This window comes from Panthera onca, chromosome A2, assembly GCF_046562875.1.
Source record: "Panthera onca isolate mPanOnc1 chromosome A2, mPanOnc1 haplotype 2, whole genome shotgun sequence".
Classification (NCBI taxonomy): domain Eukaryota; kingdom Metazoa; phylum Chordata; class Mammalia; order Carnivora; family Felidae; genus Panthera; species Panthera onca.
In genome coordinates, this window is record NC_138340.1 from 149895540 (window position 1) to 149918336 (window position 22797).

Below are 22797 nucleotides of genomic sequence, written 5' to 3' on the forward strand. Positions count from 1 at the left end.
CCGAGGCAGGCTCCAGGCTCTGAGCTGTCAGCACAGAGCCTGACGTGGGGCTCGAACTCACAGACCATGAGATCATGACCTGAGCCGAAGTCAGATGCTTAAGTGACTGAGCCACTCAGGCACCCCTACTTTGACTTTTAATAGGTACATTCAAAATATTTACATCTATTATAATAAAGATATGTTTTATCAAATATCTGTTATCTAAACCTTATTTTCCTTGTTGTCGTGCTTCCCTGACTTTTTCCAGATTGAAAAGGTTTCCTTTATCCCTGATGGTTTCTCTTCCTATCGGCTTGGATGCTCTACAATCCATCCATTCAATGAATATTGGCTTAAAGAGCAAAGGGATTCCATGCACAGTTAGCATCCTTGGATACGTTTCACCTGCCTTTTATTTGACGAGAAAGTGAGATTTTGCATGCCTGGGTAGCTATTTGGCTTGAGGCACATTCTCAGATGGTCCTATTTGAATGGGAAGTTTGCCAACTACTGTGGTCAAATGGGATGTCCTGACTTCTGCTTGGACGCTCCCTCCTTCACCTTTTATCCCAAATTTCTCCTCCGGGAACTTTCCACTATAAGCCTCCCTGGGTAACGGCAGCTGTATACAAAGAAGAAACAGGAGACCAAGTTCCAGGGGGTAAGTAGATCCCCCAGGTCCCGAGGAAGATGGCAAATAATAGATAGAAAGTAAGCAGCAGCAAGACATCACCATTGGTTACTTAAAAAAAGTAATATTTCAGGTTACGTAGCCAATTCTGTGAAGACTTTCACTGGCCTCATTCATTCATTCGCTCATTCATTCATGAAGGGCGGACTGAACACCTCCTATGTACCAGGTACTCTCTCAGGCAATGGGGTGTTGGCGGTGAATGAGATTCCTTCCACACGGAGTTGACGTTTTGTGATGGGAGAGGGAAATCCACAAGTAAACAAACATTAATTCAGATTATAATACCCTGATAGGAGAAATACACTGACTGTGAGGTAGAGAGTCATTGTGGGTTTCAGGTGGAGGCAAACGCAAGTGCAAATGTCCTGGGGCAGGAACGAACCGGGAATTTTGAGAAATAGCAAGCGAGCCTGACACACAATAAGCAAAAGGAGAGGGGCCCAAGAGGAAGTCAGAGAGGCAGTGAAGGGACAGAGAACAGAGGCCTTGAAGGCTCCATCCTGAAGTCTGTGTTTTGCTGTAAAGTGCAGCGGGAACTCATTGATGGATTTGGAAGCAGGGGGATCATGCCCCGTTTTAATTGTGGGAAGTCTATAGTTTAGAGAATGGTTTGTAGCAGTGGTTCTCGGTCTCTGGCGTGTGTCAGAACCACCAGGGTGGGGGGGTGGGCTGTGAAAACAGACTGCTGGGCCCCACGTCCAGTGTTTTTGAATCAGCGGGTCTGGGATAGGGCCCCAGAGTGTGCATCTCTAGCAAGCCCCTGGGTGCTATGGTCTGAACTGTGTCCCTTCCAAATTCATACGTAGAAGCCCCGACCTCCAGAGTGATGGCAGTGGGACATGGGGCCTTTGGGAAGCAATTAGGCTTTGAAGAAGTCCTAAGGGTGGGGTCCTCAGGGTAGGATCAGTGCCCTCATCAGGGACACCAGAGAGCTTGCCCTCTCTCACTTTCTCTGCCACGTAAGGACGAAGTGAGAAGACAGGTATCTACACACCCGGAAGCGAGCCTTACCAGAACCCAGGCGTGTTGGCACCCCTGATCTTGGACTCCCAGCCTCCACAGCTGGGAGAAACAATTTCTGTTGTTGAAGCCACCCAGTCTGTGATGTTCTGTTATGGCGGCCCGGGCTAAGACATCAGGTACCGGGCGGGGGTCCACCCTCTGAGAACCACTGCTCTGGAGGGACACGGAGCACAGGGACCAGGTAGGAGCTCTTTCAGGGTTTGGGGTGAAACGGACATGTGATCCAGTGCACATGGAAAGGAGATGGAAAGGGAACCAGCCAGCTGATCTGTAAAAAGCATTTCCGGTCACAGAAACGAGAAAAGTTCATATATTTCCCAACTAAATTTTATTCTAAAGTTTACAAAGAAATTCTTCCCACCTGTCTAAACATGCTTCTATGTTTTTCTTTTAAGTATTTAAACATCACACATTAGGGGTGCCTGGCTGGTTCAGTTGGTTAAGCGTTTGACTTTGGCTCAGGTCATGATCTTGCGGTTTGTGAGTTCGAGCCCCACGTCGGGCTCTCTGCTGACAGCACAGAACCCGCTTTGGATCCTCTGTCTCCTTCTCTCTCTGCCCCTCCCCCACTAGCGCTCTCTCTCTCTCTCTCTCTCTCTCTCCCTCCCTCAAAAATAAATAAACATTAAAAAAGATAAAAATAAAATGAAAGTCACAAATTAAAAGGTTCAGATAAAGGGGTGAAACAGAGAACTGAACGCTTTCTTGGACATAGGTGACAATTCTCATGCCAACATCACGGCCGCATAGAACATCCCTGCTTTTGCCTTCCTTTTTTGTGACAACTAATTAGGCGTCCATCCACACACAAAAATGCCTCTGTGGAGGGTGTGGGGTCCAGCACTATATGCCAGGGGATCCAAGAGGCCTCTCACCCACCTGTGCATCTGGGAGCAGGCAGACAGACCTCAGCTCCAGCTGTGGGGCCATCAGAGCTGGCGAACCTGACCTCTCTTGGCCGTGGCCAAGGAGAAACTTGGAGGATGCTGACTTGGGCAAATACCCACGGATGAAAGAGAATTTGTACAAGTCCAGCCTTCCCGAGGGAAGATTCCAGCACGCCACTGGAGCGAGAAAGGAAAAAAAAGCATACGCAGTGGAGAGGGTAAGGGGCTCTTTGCCAGTACTGTCTCTTCCCAAGACAACACGGTGTGGGGCTCAGCTAGCCCCAGCTGTGCAGGAAGGTGCTGGAGACCGCTATTTCTCCCCAGTAGCACCCAGGGTCCTGATGGGGTCCTCCGTGCCTAGACAGGAGCAGATGGGGAAAGGGGCAGATAATACCAAAGGGCTGATCGCATTCAGGACTCCAGCAGGAAGCCTGCCCGCGAGCTTCTGGGAGAATCTCACCTGAGGATCACGCCTTCGGCCCCAGTCGCCCCCAATGCCCCACGCACTACACACACATCCCCACTCAGCAGCTGTGCGTGCTCCCAAGTGCGGTGGCCAAGGCGAGTCCAGTAAAAGGGGTGCTTTCAGAGAAACAGACCAGGATCCGCGGTCAAGGACGAAACCACAAATTTGAGCTATAGTACCACCTTCTGAAAAAGGAAGGAGGTTTCCAGTGGCCAGCTGCCGAGTGTAAGAACCAGAGAAGACATAAAAGCCTCAGGGTGCTGCCACGGGAGGGAGCAAGAGGCGTGGAACAGGGGGACCCATCCAGAGTCAGAGAGAGAACCCCAGATGGAACAGTCTATACCCCGTCTGGAGGCAACTGGGAAAGATCTGAGGAGGTGCCTGCTGCCTCAAATGCGAAAGCAGCCGCACAAAACTGTAAGCAGCAGGAAGCATCAAGGCAGCGTGTCCTCATCAACAGCCCAAGGCACGGAATCTTGCGGTCTAGCTGACAAAGGATCAAAATGAGCTCTTTTGAGGAAATCCCATGAGCTACAAGAAAACAGAAAGATAACGCAGTGGTAGCAGGAAAAAAAAAAAATACAAACCAAAAGAGAAATGTAACTAAGAAATATAAGTCATAAGAGAAGAACCGAACAGAAATTCTGGAGCTGAAGAATTCAGCAAAGGAAATACAAAATGCCTTAGGGAGCACCTGCTCCAGGGTAGATCGGGTGGAAGACAGAAAAAGTTATCCAGAGGACAGGAACTTTGAAATAACCCAGTCAAGGAGCACAGAGGAAAAAGAATAAAAAAGAGTGAAGAAAGCTTACATGATATAAGGGACCCAGTAAAATGTACAGATGGGATAATTGGGTTTCCAGAAGGAGAAGAGAGGGAGAAGGGGGCAGAAAGTGAATTTAAAGAAATAATAGCTGAGAAGCTCCTTATTACTCTTATCATACAGGTAACCCAGGTCTCTGCAATTTTTTTGAAAGTTTATTAATTAATTAATGTATTGGGGGGGGAATGCACACTAGTGGGGGAGGGACAGAGAGAAGGACAGACAGAATCCCAGGCAGTCTCTGAGCCATCAGCGCGGAGCCCAATGCGGGGCTTGAACTCATGAAGTTCGACCTGAGCCGAGATCAAGAGCTGGACACTTAACTGACTGAGCCACCCAGGTGCCCCTAGGGCTCTGTAACTTAACTCAGGTTAAGGGGAGAAAAGGGCAATCAACCACGATAAGACATGGAGGCAACTTAAATGCATATTAATTACTAAGTGAAAGAAGTCAATCTGAAAAGACGACATACTACATGATTCCTACCATATGACGCTCTGGAAAAGGCAAACTGTGGAGACAATAAGGAGATCAGTGGTTGCCGGGGTGTGGGGAGGAGCGGGAGGGATGACTCAGTGGCACACAGAGGACTTTTAGGGCAGTGAAAATACATGTGACATTTTAATGATTGACACACGTCATTATGGGTTTGTCCAAACCCATAGAATGTACAACACAAAGAGGGAAGCCTAATGTAAATCATAGCCTTTTGTTAATAATAACGCATCAGGGATGCCTGGGTGGCTCAGTCGGTTAAGCATCTGACTTCGGCTCAGGTCGTGACCTCATGGTTCACGAGTTTGAGCCCCGCATGGGGCTCTGTGCTGACAGCTCAGAGCCTGGAGCCTGCTTTGGAGTCTGGGTCTCCCTCTCTCTCTCTCCCCCTGCCCCACTTGCGTTCTGTCCCTCTTTCTCAAAAAATGAATAAACATTTAAAAAATTTAAAAAAATAATAATGCATTGATATTTTCTGTAAACCTAATACCACGCAAACAATTAAAGCCTATTAATGAATAAAAGAGGAGAAGGCTGAGAAGTCATAGGAGAAGGCTGGGGCTATCATCACATCTGGAAACGGGCCTGCAGGGCCCATCTACTCATGGAAGCCCAGTGGGTACAGCATCTACAACCTGTGAAACTTTCGGAGAGCCACAGAAGTGTTTTAATCTCTTTCAAACTCAGAAGAAAAACCTGCACATGTTAATGAATACACAATCATAAGTTCAGTCTTTATACCAATGCAGTCATAAATTACACTTTCAAAAACGTTTATGGAAGAAGGAGTTCATGAAGGCAAAAGTGGCTAGGGCCTCAAGCGTCAAAATGCCACCCCTTCTGAATGGATGAGACCTAACACCTGGTGAAACTTGGGTGTGGGCTTGCTCCAAGGTGGGGTTGAGTTGGAAAGGACCTAGAGGGTAGATACAGAGCTGCTATGTTAAGAAGAGAGGAGGACTCGGGCAAGTTGTTCCAGACGGAGCCTGGGCAATCAGACTGCTGTTGGAAAAGAATTAAACAGCAAATTAAAAACTGCAAGGCAGGAGCTATACTGGGATGGGGGTGGGGGTAGCCAGAATCTCTTCTAATCTCTGCTCATGGTAGACGGTACTATAAGAAACATCTACATGGTGCTTAGGGTATACTCTCTAGTCTAGAGACGAGTTTCTCGACCTTGGAGCTATGGAATCCCCAGGGAGCTTTTTTACAAGGCCAGTGTCTTATCCTTGGACTCCGCGATTCCACTCCCATGTAAATACCCACCAGAAATGTGAACATACATTCACCAAAAAATCTGTAGGAGAATGTATAAAGGAACACTGCTTCATAATAGCCCCACGCTGGAAAGATCCCTAAGGCTTGCTCATCAATAGTTGACTAAAAATATTATAGTCTTTTCATACAGTGGAATGCTATACATTCCTACAGCAGTAGGAATTAAAAAAAAAAACAAAAAACTACAACTGTGTTCAGGAACGCGGATGGGCCTTACAAGACTACTCCTCCGCGAAAGGAGCCAGACACGAAAGAATGCTCGATGTATGGTTCCATGAAAACTTTGAAATAAAGCTCAAAACCAGGCACAACTGCTTGGTGGTGTTAGCAGTCAGGAGACTGAGTTTTCTTAAGGGTCTGGAGGGTGACCAGGAAGGGGCATGAGGGGGCTCCTCTGTCTGGAGTGTTGGGTTTCTCCTTCCTGGTGTGGTTAGGAGGGAGAGCTCCCTGAAATTCATCAACCTATGCCTCGGTTCTGAGCCCTCGTCTGGGGGTATGTTACGCTTTAACAAAACATCAACTTGAGACTAAAAAAGAAAAAAAAAGTCAGCATTTGGACCCTAGCCCAGTCCAAATAAATCCGAATCTCTTGTGTGAGTGTGAGTGGGGGTAGGCGGGAGGTCCCCGGCTAACACAGTCAACAGTTTCCCCGCGATGCTGATGTGCAGCTAAGGCTGGGAACCACTGCTCTAGAAAACGCCTAGTCTGCTCCATCACAGCTCTTTCCCTGATTGGTTATGTGACGTTGAGGTGATCAGCTGCCTCAGTTTGCCCCGGACTGACCTGAACAATTTATCTAACCGCTCTGAGCTTCCTCATCTCCAATGTAAGATTAATGATGTCTACTGAGAAAAGTTACTTTGGATGTTAAAATGGGTACATCGCAAGAAAGCACTTAGCATGACACCTGACGTCACCCTTTTCATCCCCCCTTCCCCAGTGTGTTTCCTCTTCTGCCCTGTCTCACAGACTGATCCTTGTGCCTCACACTCCCTCAGGGGACCCTCTGCTCTTTGGACTGTCTTCCTCCTTGAGAACAAAGGGTGGCTTCATGTGTATCAAAACGGAGATTGCCAGCAGGATGTGGTGGTGAATGCACAGCATGGAGCTCCAGGTAGAGCACGGCTGCTAGAAGTTACGTGCTTCATGTGTGTAACAGGACGCTTTCAGTCGGTTAAAAACACATGCACATTTGGGGCGCCTGGGTGGCTCAGTCCGCTGAACGTCCGACTTCGGCTCAGGTCATGTTTTTGCAGTTTGTGAGTTCGAGACCCGCGTCAGGCTCTGTGCTGACAGCTCAGGGCCTGGAGGCTGCTTGGGATTCTCGCTCTCTGCCCCTCCCCCGCTTGTGCTCTGTCTCCCTCACTCTCAAAAATAAATAAACATTTAAAAAAAAACACAGGCATGCTTAACACCAATCAACATTATGAAAGAATGCGCTGAACATGTTAGGATGATGGTCTGAGCATGAGAAGTGAAGGATAATACAGGATAAATACATAAATCCACGCATCAGAGAGAAAGGGCTCCATATGAAGTGATAATGGACATATGCCATGAGTCAGTTCGTGCACCTGACCCCAAATAAATACATGAATGAATAAATATAGAAATTGATATTTAGACTTTTTTTTTTTTTTTTAGAGAGAGAGAGTGTGTGCACATGCAAGTGGGGGTGGGAGGAGAGGGGCAGAGAGAGGGAGAGAGAGAATCTCAAGCAGGGTCCAAGCTTAGTGCAGAATTTGACTTGTGGCTTGATCTCATCACCCTAAGATCATGACCTGAGCCAAAATCAAAGAGTCGGATGCTCAACTGTCTGAGCCACCCAGGCACCCTGAGAAATGTCTATTTTTGAAGGAAACAAAGATAAAAGCTCAGGAATCCGATGTATATTCTTTCGCCCTCTACTTCAGGGACCTCATTCCTGAGGACCCTCTCTCATGAGAACATGGTTTTCTGGGCAGCAGAAGTGAAGCTTCAAAGCCTTCTCCTGTTCTGGTCGTCTTTCCCCCAAATGTTCTTTTCTCTTACACTCTAGATGACTCACTTTCCCTGAATTACAAGTTTGACATATTATCAGTTTGGAGACTCAGATTGCTGGCCAAAAACCATTGTGAGTCATCAATCCACAACTTTCTCAGCGAAAATAGAATAATCAATGCATGCCTTCTGGAGCGAGGTGCATTGAAATCGGCAGAATAATCAGATTAGACAGTTCTGCCTAAGCATGTCTGGGCTTAATACTGAGATCGCTCCGATCTATAGTAAACACGTTTTCGTTGAGATGAAACTCACATAAACTTGACCATTTTAAAATATACAGTTTAATGGCATTTGGTCCATTCACCATGTTATGCAACCATCACCTCCAGCTAGTTGCAGACACTTTCACTACCCCAACAGGAAGTCCCCAAACCGTCATTTTGCCTTTTCCTCAGACCCTGCTAACCTGCTCTGTCTCTGGGGATTTACTTCTGGATATTCCACACAAACGGAACTGTACATAATTTTCCTTTTGTGACTGGCTTATTTCACTTAGTACAACGTTTTCAATGTCTCTTGTACCATACATCAAAATGTTCTTCCTTTTCAAGGCTGAATAATATTCCATTGCACGCATACACCACCTTTTGTCTATTCATTCATCCCTTGATGAGCACTGAAGTTGTTTCTACCTCTTCGCTACTGGGAGCTTGGGTGCACGATGCTACGGTTTTTATGAAGTGTATGGGAGAATGTCTACAAAAGGCAACCCCCAAGTTTCCTGATGATGGTGATGCTACCTGCCTTCAAGTAGTGAAATGTCAGCTGGTGTGGGGAACCTGCAGAAGATCTTGCCCCGCTTTGTGACAGGGTGCAAGGGTGGCCAGTGGGCTTCCACGACCCATTTCAAATGAACTCATCTGGAGAAAAGTGGGTGATGGGTGATGGTCACAAAAAGATGCCCGGCTACGGATGGGATGACTGGCAGTTGGACAAGAGGCCGACGAGGGCTCTCTCCAAACCACGTGGGGCATGTTCATCTTGGCGACAGTAGGAAGTATTTCCTCGACAATAAGCTCAAACGTTAAGAAGAAATCAAGGGTGATCCCAAGGACTGTTGAGGACAGTTGAAAGAATTTTGTTGAAAAGTTCTAAGATTCTGTCTTCTCTCTCTCGCTGTTCCTTCGTCATCCTCCTACCAAAAGAGCAACCCCAACAACAACAAATCTCTGTAATAAAATAACTGGAATAAAACATGGAAGCAAGAGTGAAAGGCTTGTCCATATACCAGGAATAGTCACTGGAAATGGGAACAAGACAGGATCCTCTTTCACCACCGCGACAAAAGATGAAAAGTACCTAGTGGTAAGCTTAACACACCCTGTGTCACAACTATATGAGGGAAACTGTTACGTGAGGACATAAAACAATACTTCAGTAAATAAAAAGGCATATTCTGTTTCTTGTTAGGAAGGCTAGATGTTAAAAACGCCAAATCTACTAAAATTATAACACAGTTGCATCTAAAATCTCAGTACATTCTTTTGAAACTTGACAAAAATGGTGTTAAAATGTAGCCACAAGAATGAACATGAGAGAATATGTCTAAAAGTATTCTAAGGGAGTGTGATTGGGCTTTTTGCATACTCTAAATGCTATCGCTGAAACAGAGTGGTTGAGGTACAAGAAGATAAAAGGATTAATGGGTAGAGAGTTCATAGTCATCCTGGTATATGTAGGAACTTAATGTATAAAGTGCTGGGTTTTGCCTGCCAAAATGGTAAAAAAAAAAAAATTTTTTTTAATATGAAATTTATTGTCAAATTGGTTTCCATACAACACCCAGTGCTCATCCCAAAAGGTGCCTTCCTCAGTACCCCTCACCCACCCTTCCCTCCCTCCCACCCCCATCAACCTTCAGTTTGTTTTTAAGAGTCTCTTATGGTTTGGCTCCCTCCCTCTCTAATTTTTTTTTCCTTCCCTTCCCCCATGGTCTTCTGTTAAGTTTCTCAGGATCCACATAGGAGTGAAAACATGTGGTATCTGTCTTTCTCTGTAGGACTTATTTCACTTAGCATAACACTCTCCAGTTCCATCCACGTTGCTACAAAGGGCCATATTTCATTCTTTCTCATTGCCAAGTAGTATTCTGTTGTGTATATAAACCACAATTTCTTTATCCATTCATCAGTTGATGGACAATTAGTCTCTCTCTCTAATCTGGCTACGGTTGAAAGTGCTGCTATAAACATTGGGGTACAAGTGCCCCTAGGCATCAGCACCCCTGTATCCCTTGGGTAAATTCCTAGCAGTGCTATTTCTGGGTCATAGGGTGGATCTACTTTTAATTTTTTGAGGAACCTCCACACTGTTTTCCAGAGTGGCTGCACCAGTTTGCATTCCCACCAATAGTGCAAGAGGGTTCCCGTTTCTCCACATCCTCACCAGCATCTATAGTCTCCTGATTTGTTCATTTTGGCCACTCTGACTGGCGTGAGGTGGTATCTGAGTGTGGTTTTGATTTGTATTTCCCTAATGAGGAGCGACGTTGAGCATCTTTTCATGTGCCTGTTGGCCATCTGCATGTCTTCTTTAGAGAAGTGTCTATTCATGTTTTCTGCCCATTTCTTCGTGGATATTTGTTTTTTGGGTGTGGAGTTTGGTGAGTTCTTTATAGATTTTAGATATTAGTTTTTTGTCCGATATGTCATTTGCAAATATCTTTTCCCATTCCGTCGGTTGCCTTTTAGTTTTGTTGATTGTTTCCTTTGCAGTGCAGAAGCTTTTTATCTTCATGAGGTCCCGATAGTTCATTTTTGCTTTTAATTCCCATTGCTTTTGGGGATGTGTCAAGTAAGAAATTGCTGCGGCTGAGGTCAGAGAGGTTTTTTCCTGCTTTCTCCTCTAGGGTTTTGATGGTTTCCTGTCTCACATTCAGGTCCTTTATCCATTTTGAGTTTACTTTTGTGAATGATGTAAGAAAGTGGTCTAGTTTCATCCTTCTGCATGTTGCTGTCCAGTTCTCCCAGCACCATTTGTTTAAGAGACTTTTTTCCATTGGATATTCTTTCCTGCTTTGTCAAAGATTAGTTGGCCATACGTTTGTGGGTCCACTTCTGGAGTCTCTATTCTATTCCATTGGTCTGTGTGTCTGTTTTTGTGCCAATACCATGCTGTCTTGGTGATTACAGCTTTGTAGTAGAGGCTAAAGTCTGGGATTGTGATGCCTCCTGCTTTGGTCTTCTTCTTCAAAATTGCTTTGGCTATTCTGGGTCTTTTGTAGTTCCATACAAATTTTAGGATGGCTTCTTCTAGCTTCAAGAAGAATGCTGGTGCAATTTTGACTGGGATTGCATTGAATGTGTAGATAGCTTTGGGTAGTATTGACATTTTAACAATATTTATTCTTCCAATCCATGAGCACAGAATGTTTTTCCATTTCTTTATATCTTCTTCAATGTCCTTCATAAGCTTTCTATAGTTTTCAGCATACAGATGTTTTACATCTTTGGTTAGGTTTATTCCTAGGTATTTTATGATTCTTGGTGCAATTGCGAATGGGATCAGTTTCTTTATTTGTATCCTGCGAATTTGCTAAGTTCATGTATCAGTTCTAGCAGACTTTTGGTGGAGTCAGTCGGGTTTTCCATATATAATATCATGTCATCTGCAAAAAGTGAAAGCTTGACTTCAGCTTTGCCAATTTTGATGCCTTTGATTTCCTTTTGTTGTCTGATTGCTGATGCTAGAACTTCCAACACTATGTTAAACAACAGTGGTGAGAGTGGACATCCCTGTCATGTTCCTGATCTCAGGGAGAAAGCTCTCAGTTTTTCCCCATTGAGGGTGATGTTAGCTGTGGGCTTTTCATAAATGGCTTTTATGATGTTTAAGTATGTTCCTTCTATCCCGACTTTCTCGAGGGTTTTTATTAAGCAAGGATGCTGAATTTTGTCAAATGCTTTTTCTGCATCAATTGAAAGGATCATATGGTTCTTATCTTTTCTTTTATTAATGTGATGTATCACATTGATTGATTTGCAAATGCTGAACCAGCCCTGCAGCCCAGGAATGAATCCCACTTGATCATGGTGAATAATTCTTTTTATATGCTGTTGAATTCGATTTGCTAGTATCTTATTGAGAATTTTTGCATCCATATTCGTCAGGGATATTGGCCTGTAGTTTTCTTAAAAAATTTTTTTTTAATTTATTTATTTAAATTCAGGTTGGTTAACATATGGTGTAGTAATGGTTTCGAGAGTAGAACCCAGTGATTCATAACTTATGTACAATACCCAGTGCTCATCCCAACAAGTGCCCTCCTTAATGCCCATCACCCATTTAGCCCACTCCCCACTCACCTGCCCTCCAGCAACCCTCAGTTTGTTCTCTGGATTTCAGAATCTTTTATGGTTTGCCTCCCTCTTTCTTTTTATCTTATTTTTCTTTCCCTTCCCCTCTGTTCATCTGTTTTGGTTTTTAAATTCCACAGATGAGTGAAATCATATGATATTTGTCTTTCTCTGCCTTATTTTGCTTAGCATAACACACTCTAGTTCCATCCATGTTGTTACAAATGGCAAGATTTCACTCTTTTTGAACACCAAGTAATAGTCCATTGTGTGTGTGTGTACACATATATACATATGTATATATATTATATCTTCTTTATCCAGTCATCAGTTGATGGACATTCGGGCTTTCCATCATTGTTCACAGTGCTGCTATAAACACTGTAGTGCATGTGCTCCTTTAAATCAACACTTTTGTATCCTTTGTATAAATACCTAGTAGTGCAATTGCTGGGCCCTAGAAGACCTGTTTGTAACCTTTGATCACTTGACCTTTACCCCTTTGTTTCTCAATTTTCTCCTCTGAAAATGAAACTAATAATTGTATCTGCCTTATAGCACTGTGACAATTGAATTGGGGAATGCCTATAGGCCATATAGCACAGTGTCTAATTATAAACAAAGAGACAAGTGCATGGCTCTGGAGAGATATAGCCTGTATCAAATTTCAGCACCACCATTTACCTCGAACAAATTGCTTACCATCTCTATGTGTCAGTTCCTCATTTGTGAAGGGGGGGCAATAATAATAGCACCGACCTTATGAGGTTGTTTGAAGAGTAAATGAGAAAATGTGTTAATCTTTTTTTTAAAGTTTATTTATTTTGAGAGAGAGAGAGAGAGAGAGAGAGAGAGAGAGAGAATCCCAAGCAGGCTCCACACTGTCAGCGTAGAGCCCGACACAGGGCTCTATCCCAGGAACCATGAGATCATGACCTGAGCCAAAATCAAGAGTCAGACACTTAACCAACTGAGCCGCTCAGGCACCCCAAGAAATGTGTTAATCTATATAATAGTACGTAGCATAGGGCCTGTTAATAATAGTACTAATCAACCATAAAGAGAATGTGCTGGACTCAGGATCAACCCTCTCCTCATTTGATAATGAAGGCCTTTTTTGTTTGTTTTAAATTAGTTAATTTTTGTCTGGATCATTCTTCCTATGAGGTAAATTCTGAGCCAGATAGTCCTCAGCTGATCATGGAACTGGAACTTAATTTTTTTAAACAAAGTTAATTTTTGGTACTATAAAGGAAAAATAATGGCTGGGAACAATGGCTCCTGGAGGATGGTATCCGCTTCTGAAAATGTTCTGTTACTCTCCCAGCTCACACTTTCTTTTGCCTTCATTCCACTTTGACTTCCATTTATTTCAGTATTAAAATCCATTATGTTAGGATGTTTCGTCTGGAGGTATCATCTGGGCTTAGGAGTTTAGGGGAGATGTGAGATGTCAAGGTGGGGGGTGGTGCCTGTGTGGGTTGCCCTCTGTATGTTGGCTTCCCCTGAGACGTGGCTCATATGTCTGGTCCTTAGGTGTGACCAGCCCTGCAGTTACCCGAGATGTCCATATCCCCATCAGATCCCTAGGCACTCAACCCCTCTGTAACCTCCCCAGATTGGGCTGCCCTGAATATGATGTGGAGGTTGAAGAGGTACATTTCACAACCTTCACACTCCCAGCTCGGGGACATTTAGAGACTCTCCAGAAGCTTTCTGCCAGGCAGCTTTGCCCTCACGTGAACACAAGAAACTGGTCTGTTCTCTCAAGCACTGAGCTGGGACTCCTGGACACCCCGAGGCTGCCACTGAACCCACTCAGATGGACATCTGCCATCACCGTGACTCCACAGCTTAGGGACCTGGGAGCTTCCTTGACCGGGTGTCTTCTTCCCAACCTCACCCTGGGAAACAGGGCACAGTTCTCTGCTTTGAGACTTCCCGACTCAACTGGGTATCCCCAGACGTTGACAATAATAATCCCCCAAGCGTTGATAATAATCATCTCGAAATGTGGAAATATGGATGGATTTTATTTTCTTATATAATCTTTCCTGTGCTCTCTAACGATTTTTCTGATGGTTGTCAGAAGGGTTTTGTGTGGGCATGGGTAATTGATAATGGGGATGAAGGAGTGCACTTGTGATGAGCACTGAGTGATGTATGGAAGTGTTGGGTCACTATATTGTACACCCGAAACTAGTATTACGCTGCATGTTAACTAGCTGGAATTTAAATAAAAACTTAAAAAAAAAAAAAAAGAAATGCCATTGACTTGCTGACCCCCTGGTGATCTTACATCCCTGGATCATGTATCTGTACCAACTCTGCTATAAATGGCCTGTCCCCTGTTAGATCAGGGCGTAAGTCAAAAAGCAGGAAGAATGAGTATGATACGGCACTTCCTTTACCCAGTACTGATGTCTCACTCTTGGTTCCTCGAAGCTATGGTCCACCTTCTTTGGGAGACCCTTAGTGAAGGAAGCCGGTCAGAATACCCTTAGGGATCTGAAACAGGACTGTCAGGACCTATCTTATTCACTGGCCACAAGGATTACAGGTTAAAGCTACTCTCTGTCCCAATCTCCAGTTCCCGAGCAGGGAACTAGAGTGGAGTACTAGAAAACAGCAGCTGTGCAGGGCTGGGGGCTGGGGTGGGCTGCAGCATGGGGTCTTGCTCTTCATGACCTGAACTGCAGGTTTTCAGGAGGAGACAATGAAACAGAAAGGCACTGGCCCAGAAAGAAGGCTGAGTCCACGTGTAGCTGCTGAGATGACCAAGCGCCTAGGTCTTCTTACAGTTACGTCCAAGAGAATCATGATTTCTGGCAGCCCCAGCAAGCAATTGCCACATCATCTTTGTCCTCCTTCTGTGCCAAGGGTTCCCCTCCCAGGGGAGCTCTTACATACTGCAATTGCAGGGTTCAACCCTCTGGCTAATCAAAGCACACCTTTGGGTGCCATCTTGGAGAAATGCCCAAGCATGGCCATGCTGGAAGACAGCCAGCCCTCATTAAAGAAACAGAAGAATGCATTGTCTGGGGCTCCCCTCCAGCCTGCTTCAGAGAGGTGAGAGGAACACGAGTTCCTGGCTGTCTCACCTCATGTCCAGCTAGGGTGATGACAGTGTGCCATCCCTAACGGCTGGCTTCTTGAGGCTGCTAGAATACAAGTTGGCCAATATCTTCCCCCAGGAAGCCACTCCTTTGGAAGTTAACCCTTGTCTGGTGATTTTGAAATTGAAGGTTGCCTCCAAGTGTATATGGGGTCTGGTTATATGAAGTTAATGTCCCTGATGATAATGGTGGCTTTGGGGATGCGTGAATGACAGATTTTAAATCAATCCAGCAGTTCCTAAAATATAAAAACTTACTTACCCCAGTAGACTGGTTTAGAGGTTTCATTTCAAATCACAAAGTTCAGAGTTTTTACAAACTACACGTTCTGATTTTTGGACTCTGGAGCATTTCTGAAGGAAAAAAATGGCACACAGATGTGGATGTTGAACGCAGGTTAGGATCTTGAAACCGCATTTAACAGAGCTGAGTGTTCAGGTGCGCATTGCACTAAGCTTTTTGTGCTGCAGTTACAGCCTGGGAAGATACTTCTCCCCACAGATGGTAAAAACAAAGTCCTCAACAGTAAAGTAACATTCTTGGATGCCTGGGAGGTAGGCTCCATCTTGTTCTACGTGTGCTGGGAGTGAAAACTTGCCTGTAGCTATCCACAAGGGTCTACACTGGTGTGAAGGAGCCTATGTACTTGATGCTGTTTAATTCCATCATCATTATCCTCTAATCTAGCTTTTTCAACTTCTTCCTGATCACCTCTGGCTTTGGGGTTCATCTGACAATATGTATATTTTCAAAGGCTAAGGACTGGATCATCAAAGGAGATAGGAATATAATGTACATCAATATAGAGGATATACATGCTGTTCTGAAACCAGGGGGAAGGATCTGGAAGAGAGGGTTTGCCCTGGGGTTGCATGCCTTGGCTGAGTAACCTGGCGTTATGTTACCTGATTCCTCTAAGCCTCAGTTTCTGCCTGTTAAAACAAAAACAAAAACAAAAACAACTTTATAAAAATATATCTTTTAAGCTCTGGTAATTTAAAGATTAAGATAGCCAACATCTGTTGAGTGCCAGGAACTTTAATCACGGAGCTTGTTTAATTATCTAACTTAATGGGGCAGGTACTATTATCATCCCCATTTATAAAAGAGGAAATTGAGACCTAGAGAGGTGGGTGACTTTTTCAGACCACGTTGCAAAAGTGTGGCAAAGCTGGGATCAGACCCAGGTCTATCTGTCTCCAGAGTCCAACCCTTCGAAGCCCTGCACATGGTGTTTGGCACACAGTGAATACACACGTTTGCACATCAGGGGACACAAGCGCTTGGTTTCTGAGATCAAGTAATCACCTGTTCCATGTAATTCTTATTCAAAATCTAATTAAGGAGTGAAAGTCTTTTTCTGGCATTTTTTCCCCCTGAAAACATTGTTTCTTTCTCAAATGCTAACAGAGAACAGAGGGAATGAACAAACTGAAAATGACTGGTGACAACACCACCAAGAGTTAACTGCATCATTTTATCGTCTTGTGGTGTGGGGGCACACGTCCTTTTAAGTTTATATTGTGTTTTACTGCTTAAAACCGGATTAGGACTCACCTTTCTGAGGAGCTTAGAATTGACATGATTTAATTAAATGTAACTTTTCTGTGGGTGGTTTGTTCAAAAGTATTTATCTGGAAGCACGGGCTTTCTTGCTACTTTGAACTTTAGCAGCTAATAGTAAGAACATTTAGAGAGAAAAATTGATTTGATAAGGAAAGCGTGATGAAGCAGAAAAGTGATCATTTCATAACGGCAAGGTTAGCAATCATGTAAATGTATTTGAAGGGAATTATCTTTGGCAAGTAAGTCATTAAATTTGCTGGCTAGGAATAGAAAGGATGGAGGAAATGATCTGGATTTCTATGGGTGGGTTTTTGAGGCTGTTATGAAAGCTCTCTAGGTTGTATATAAAGCAAATCTATCAGCTGTGATAAAGATCTTCAGTATCACCACTGAATTTGCTCGACAGGATATGTCATTTGCAGTTAGGTGCTACGAGCCTAAATTCGCAATAGTAAAAGAGCAATGATTTATGTCATTAAGAACCATACTAAATAATAAATTACTGAAAATATATCTCACGAGCAAGACACTATCCATCGAAGTAAAATCAAATAAATACTCTCATGAAGCCATCAATTTGTCATGCCTTCTGCTATTTTGATTATGTAATTAAATACAAACCCACAGTCAATGTGACAAAACATCACTGCTATACAAGCCATCAGCTGGGCGAGCCCACATACTAGAAAGATGGTTCAAACTACAAGTTGAAACATGCCGTTTTTTTTTTTTTTTCGGACTTACATATTCTTATTTGCCTTAATGACCACACAAGTCATTATCCAACTACCTAGTCTTAAATACTTGTTTGATGTATTTACTGAAATAAATTTATTAAGCCTGAATCTTGGAGATGAGATATTAATTTCTCTTTGCTAGTGACAAAATCATAGCCATCAAAACATAAAAAGAAACTCAAATTCTGGTACTTAACTGTAAAAAAAAAAAAGTCAACATATTTCTTCTGCTACCACAAACAACCTTCCATTAGGGAAATGTTTCAGGTTTGATGATTTATTGAGCAACATAGTGGTTTATGTGCATGGACTCAACTCAATGAATGTTTTATTCCCGGGAATGAAAACTGTGGCAAGACCTACAACAAAGCCTAAAACTTCAGCAGACTCAGACTTTGCATTAAATCTGATAAGAGGGCTCTATGATATATATTACCCAGGTAAAATATGACGTCTTCTACCCTTAGGAATTATTCTTTGTGAAATGTGGAGACCAGCACACCTCTAAGGTTGGTTCTGTGAGATTTTTTGCCCTAGTTCTTATGACGATATTCAATGTGGCAATTATGTCAGTGTTCTCTGCAAGAAGTACCCCAGTTTCACAGTGCCATGCCCTTGGAATGGATTTCAGAATAACCACTAACTAAAAGATTCGGGGGCATGAAAAGATTTTGATGAACAAAGTCGGTGGGTCCATGATGAAACAGCACTGAACACGTAAGCGATAGATTTTTATGTGGATCCAAGACCAGTTCAATAGAAACCTAACTGACCACCCTGAACCATATGGGAGAAAAAAGTATAAAGGAGTCCACGTGGGTCCTATACCCCCTTACACCTGATCTATGACACACAGAAACTTTTATAGTATCTCATTGCTCAACTCAGGCATGTCGTGGACCTTGTGATCTCATCAATTCTAAACTCCTTTGCCCAGTTTGAAGACCTACATCATCTACCCTAGTGGCCCTCAGCCTTGGCTGTACCTTGAAATCACTGGGGGAGTTTGAAGAAATTCCAGTGCTGAGGCTACATCCCAGACCAATTTGGTAAGAAACTCTGGGAGTGGATCCTAAGATCGGTATATTGTAAAGTCATCAGGGAATTCCAAATGGCTGTCAGATTTAAGAACCACCGCATGAAGTGTCCCTTGAGCACCTCAAGTTTGTCCCTGCCACAAAGCTCCTGCTTTCTTCCCTCCACCCCTGCTCTTGTTCTTTCTCTCTTTCCTCCAAGTCATTTTTCAAGTCCCAGTTTAAACTCCACCCGGTCCACCCTGACTCTACGGCCCTTCCTTCTCTGACCTCCCTGATTCCCAGTGCTATGCTGTCAAGCGACTGGAGGCAGCCTCAGCATCTGGCAGACTGATGGGTCCCCAGAGGGGAACCCTAGCACTTTAATTGGACTGTGAGAGTCTTGGCAGAAAGAGGTACACGGTATACTTTTATATCCTGACAACTCCTGGACAGGTTCTGGATGCGTAATAAATGCACAATAAATACATGTTGAATCTGGACTGCTGTTAACATATAGGGTATCTTTGGGCAATTTCGGAAAAGTATCCTTCACAGGCTAAAAATCATGGGAAGATACCTTTCCTCAAGTTCAATGTAGTTTCTGTACCTGGGAACATGTCTTGGTAAGTGGCTAGTGGCCAGATTGGGGCCCCATTCAATCACTTGGCCCGGTGCCCCTGCCAGGGCACAACCTGCATGACCCTCTCCAGTGGCCCTGATATTACTGCCAGCCAAACCGATGTCAGCGTGGGAGAGGGTGACTCCGGATGCAGACAAGAGGTGCTTCCCCACATGCTGCAGCCTCTTCCAGGGCCAACTCGTGTCACCCAGATGTAGGCAAGAGGAGGGGAGCAAGTATATCCAAGCTTTACCTTTTCCTCCTTGTTTCACTGGGGCTGGTAAAGGGCAGTAGGGCTGAAACCAATGAGCTTTATGGCACACATGAGCTGGACAACTGGACTGAAATTTCCTTTTCATACTTCAGCTAACGTTGCCATGATGGCTCCTTTACCAGCTTCTCCTGCCCCAGAGAAGACGAAGACAAGCCAGGGTCCCTGCAGTCTCTCTAGGACTGCTCCAAAGGTGTTCCTTTCTGTGATAGGCCATGGAGGAGCTGGTGGACCAGGGGCTGGTGAAAGCCATTGGCATTTCCAACTTCAACCACTTCCAGATTCAAAGGCTCTTGAACAAACCTGGACTGAAATATAAACCAGTGACTGGCCAGGTAAACTGTTTAGGGAAGGGTAAGAGTCCTGCCCTTTTCCTTCTCAAACATTTGGGGCAAGTTCAATGCTGTATACTCAGTCTTTGGGGAGGGGCGGGACAGGTCTCAGGGTCTGGTTTAGGCAGTCCAGCAGGCGGAAGGGTTTGACCTCTGCTTGGGAGTCTTTTTTTACGTGGGGGGCTCCCTCTGTGCAGCTCAAAATGCAGGCCACCTTCCCTAGTGATGGCAGGTTGGGTGTCATCCTTACCTCATACAGGAGAAACAGATCCAGTACTGTCACTCCAAGCACATCACTGTCACATGGTGGTATTTGAAGCCATGTGTTGGGGTAAATGAGTTTCCTGGAAAGCAAGTTTCTATAGAATAGAGAGGTTAAACAATGCCTTCCTCCAATTTACTTTGTCAACCATAGGTTTCATTCTTCATTGAATGCTTATTAAAGGAAGTGGGAGTAACTTCACCTTAAATCTCTTATAAACATCCAAGATGAATTTTTTACTCTTGCTAGGTGATCCTTCTAAATGATCTATTAATCTTTCACCAATGCTTTCTGATTATTAGATCCCATTAAAGATATCAAAGATATTTGTCCTTGGGAAGATGGCTTGTGACATTTGATATTGCCAGGTGCCCAGTTTAATGACAATCTGAATCTCTTCTATGGTTTTTAAAGCCAAAACAACAACTCAGTTTTTCAAGAGCATTTCAGTGTCTCAAGCATCAGTTTGCATGGCATGATGTTCCATATCCACCCTGCCCACCCCGGGTATCATAGAGCTGCCTTTCCCCATCTTACAACTGCTCGTTTTTGTTAGAGGGCAGCAAAGCAGCAGCTACTTAGAATGACAAGGAATGTCAAATGTCAAATGTGACCTGCCCCAGGATGAAACTACCTCTCCTCCTACCAGCACCATTTCCGATGGAGGCAATAGAGGGGTGGGCTCACGAGTGAGAGTCCACATCCCAGCTCCACCATTTATTTCTTAGCCGTGTCACCTTGGGTAGATTTCCTGCTTCCCAAGTTGGTTTCTTTATCCACAAATTTGGGATGATTGTACTAAGTGCAGCTAACATCTACTGAGTGTTCGCTCAGAAAGGGGTAGGCATCCTAAGCTCTTTGCATGTATTATTAACTCACCGAATGCTCACAGCATCCCCCAAACCGTTCTCTTGTTCTCTACTCACACGGTTGTGAGAATAAGTGGGGGTGATACTGGGAGGGCACTCAGCTCCATGCTGGGCACCAAGCTTATTATTAGCTACCCATTAGGGTTTACTCTGGTGCCCCGATCCCTGCTTCCTGCCCTCCTTCCTAGCACACCATTTGGGGCAGTTGGATGGAAGGTCAAGGCAGGGCCCCTTCTTGTGTCCTTACAGCATCTTGTGGGGAGGGGTCTGAGGGAGCACAAAACCATAGGGCACACCACAGGAGAATGCCTTCTCAGCTAGTTAATGCTCACATACTCTCCTTTGGCCTCGTTTTCTCTGCAGGTTGTCTCATTTGGAGGATTACCCCTTCCAGAATCCAGAATCAGAATAAGAAAGCTGAATCTCCTGATAAGATGACCCCGCAGATTCTCTCTCTTCACTTTATTGAAGTGTAACTCTTTCTGCCAGAGTCTGGCTTTTGCCAAACTTGTCTGAAATCATACTGACACTGGCCTCATAGGCCAGGATCTAGGCGGTGTTGTATCGAGATTGGTATGCTCAACCAGGAGCAGATTATCACAGGGAGACCTGAATTAGATAAGCAAATTACAGGGTGTCCTCTTTTGCTACCCCCACTCATTTGATCTGACGATCATCACAGGGGAACTCTGCTAACACTGAGGATCCAAAGATAAAAAGAATAAAGAATGATAATAATAACCAAAATGGATGGAGAGATTGCTATGCACCAGCACTACTCAAAGTGCTTTTTGTATCTGTTCTCATTGAATCTTGCAACCACCACACTTTTACAGAAAAGCAAATGCAAGGATGGAGAGGCCAAGGGACTTGCTCAAGGGCATCCATGTTGTGAGTTGCTGAACCAAGTGTCAAAGACAAAAAGACTGGGAGAGCTCACCGTGATTGGTCATCCTCTCCCTCCCAAGCTTCTGGAACCTTCCCTCTTTGCCTTTCCTTCTTCTTTTCCTTCCTCATCCTCCTACTCTGCCTTTAACATGACCTCATGCCCAAGAGTCAACCCTGGTGATTAGCAGAGCCTGTAAGACCCACCCACTTGCCACCCTCCTTTGAAGAAGAGCCATGGCGAATCATCAGGAGTAGGGTTGGAAAGGGAGGTGAGTCCAAACAAGAAGAATGTTCCCTATTCCATTAACCTAGAACATTTCCTTTTTTTCTACAATAATTTCTTCTCTGAAGTATTCCAATTATGCAGAAATGCAAGAGACTAATATAATGAGCATCTGGCCACCTACTTTATACATTTAACAGATGCTGACTTTTTGCCATATTGGCTTCAAACTTTAAAAAAAATTATCAATGAAATAAGTGGTTACCAATACAGTTGAGGACCACTCTGTACCCTCCCCTCCCCATTCTCTGGACTCCCTTTCCAGGAAGAAGGTCTTGTCCATCCACAGGTTGGTGAGGCGCCTGCCCCCTTTTCTGCCACCCACTTGCCTGCTTGCTCCCAGCCATTACCCTCATCTATTCTCAACGGGAGGGAGAAGAGGAGTCCACGGACTACATTTCCCAGGATTCCCAGCCACTTCCGCTGGGTTTGGTCAATGGGAGGTACAGTCAGGCGATTGGAGGGCAGAAGGAAGAGAGAAGCCAGGTGTTTCTCCCTCTCTCTCAGCCTTGAGCGGCATCTCCAAAAGCAGTTACATTTCTTGTGTGGTCCCAGCTCTTGCCAGACAGCCTCCACTTGAATTTCTCTCTCTCATCAGGGAACATGGCTTCTGGGATTAGAAGTATCACTTCCTCCTAGGTGCTCCATCTAGGACCATAGTTCTTTCCTGCTGCTGTTAACCCCTGAGTCACCTCACTGGCTCTTCTCCCTTCTTATATCCCAGCTCTTCCATCACCTGGGTAACCAAGTCTTTGAATTAAATATCCAATGTTCAACAGTCTTAGAGTGCATTCTGTTCTCCCAGCTGGACCCTGACTGATACACTTCCCATCCATATTTTTATATTTTTAC

General features: G+C 44.4%; 1 long non-coding RNA gene across 3 annotated transcripts in view; it reads right to left on the reverse strand.

Annotated features, from left to right (window-relative positions):
• Positions 1-807: 807 nt before the first annotated feature.
• LOC132679549 (uncharacterized) overlaps positions 808-22797 on the reverse strand; it is a 76047-nt gene continuing 54057 nt past the window's right edge. For 2 of the 3 annotated variants that reach the window (XR_013552646.2, XR_013552649.2), the window contains 3 exons: positions 19894-19987; positions 15364-15455; positions 7308-8826 (listed from right to left, as the gene is read on the reverse strand). This is a non-coding gene — a long non-coding RNA (uncharacterized LOC132679549). Of the gene's footprint in view, positions 3584-7307; positions 8827-15363; positions 15456-19893; positions 19988-22797 lie in introns of those variants that run through there. The other variant, XR_013552648.2, reaches the window with a different exon arrangement.